Raw genomic sequence first — 1720 nt, forward strand, 5'->3', positions numbered from 1 at the left:
CATACAAACGAAAAATGTAGAGAAATTATAAAAATTTTGTTTTCCTAATACATGGCAAGAACTTAGCGTAAAATAGAATAACTACGACATTATACAATATTTTTCCCAGTATGAAGGAAAAATAAATACAAGATGACACGATACTTTCGAAAATTGTATTCTTTATTTTCAGTTTATACATCAGATCACATGTACACCGTATGTGTGTGAAGAACACGCAATTACATCAAAACAACCCAGCATCGTAGGTTAATCCATCACATTTGATTATAGTTTCTCCTCTTTGATGTTTGGCGAAATCAATTTTTCGACGAACTTCCTTGTATTTTGTCGAATATTTCACTTCAGGAATTTTTAACATGTTACAGCCCTGTCGGCAACTGTGATAAATTAATATGTCAAAAATCCGCCTCAGTTGCGAAATGTTACTGGTCTTTACCCAGGTTTCAGCTAGATTAATCTAGCCTTCTTCAGAAGCATAAAATAAACTAATACATGCCAGAATAAGGCACGGTCAGACATAAGAAGCTCAAGTACCGTGGTACCATATCAAGCTACGTTACTTAGCTAAGGAACAGCCACGGCCCCACTTCGTGGAAAGCGGTCGGTTAGTCCAACGTAGCGTCCGCGGCTAACCGACCGCTTTCCACGAAGTCGTTCCGGGGCTGTTCCTGAGCTAAGGAGTTCCAACGTAGCGCCCGTGACTAGCCGACCGCTTTCCACGAAGTGGGCCCAGGGCTGTTCCTCAGCTAAGCAACGTAGCTTGACATGGTAGCACGGTACTTTAGCTTTCTATGTTTGACCGTGCCTTATTCTGGCATGTATTAGTTTATTTCATGCTTCTGAGGAGGGCTAGATTATTCTAGCTGAAACCTCGGTAAAGACCAGTAACATTTCGCAACTGAGGCGGATTTTTGACTTATTTATTTTACTTTAGCTTGCTGCAATGCTACTTTGTCCTTTTTTGCTGATGCTTGTTGCGTTCGATAAGCTTATGTGAGTCCTAATTTTGTTATTATTTCTGAAGTAACTCTGAGAGCCAAAATTATATTTCGGACACCTGTTCCATATAATACTGTGTAAACTTTCATTAACATTTTGAGTTAGACATCAAGCACACCGTGTTAGTAGTGAATCACCATTTAAACGAGTGTAAAGACGCAGTATTTTATCAAAACAAGGTTGATTTATAGATGTTTTTATATTAGAATCATGTGATCCAGACTCAATTTCTTTTGCCAATACTGATTGACAAAAGCACCATGATGACTATCCTTTCGGGCAGTGAGAATGCTGAGGATTTTTGTCAGCAGTAGCGCAATGATATATTGATGCATACATTGAATCCTTCATATTCTGTAAATAATAAATTAGTTGACACTATTACAGCTGTATAATGTCAATCATATCGAAAAGTATGTTCATAATACCTTTATATCACCTTTACATCTATATATTGCTTTTTTGTAATACTCGTCAAGATTTTTTTTATCGTTGTGTCCTTCAGCTCTCCGTGACATTTGTCATCAAACGTATCGAGTCGTCCGTTATTTATTTTTCCTTCATACTGGGCCAAATATAGTATAATGTTATAGTAATTATATTTTACGCTAAGTTCTTGTACTGCTGTAATTATCCAAGTTCGTCGAAATGCACAATGGAAATGAATGGGTGCAGGTGATCTGACAGTATACTTACGTACGTGTCACCTGTCAAAGTC

Source organism: Schistocerca cancellata, chromosome 4 (assembly GCF_023864275.1).
Source record: "Schistocerca cancellata isolate TAMUIC-IGC-003103 chromosome 4, iqSchCanc2.1, whole genome shotgun sequence".
NCBI lineage: Eukaryota > Metazoa > Arthropoda > Insecta > Orthoptera > Acrididae > Schistocerca > Schistocerca cancellata.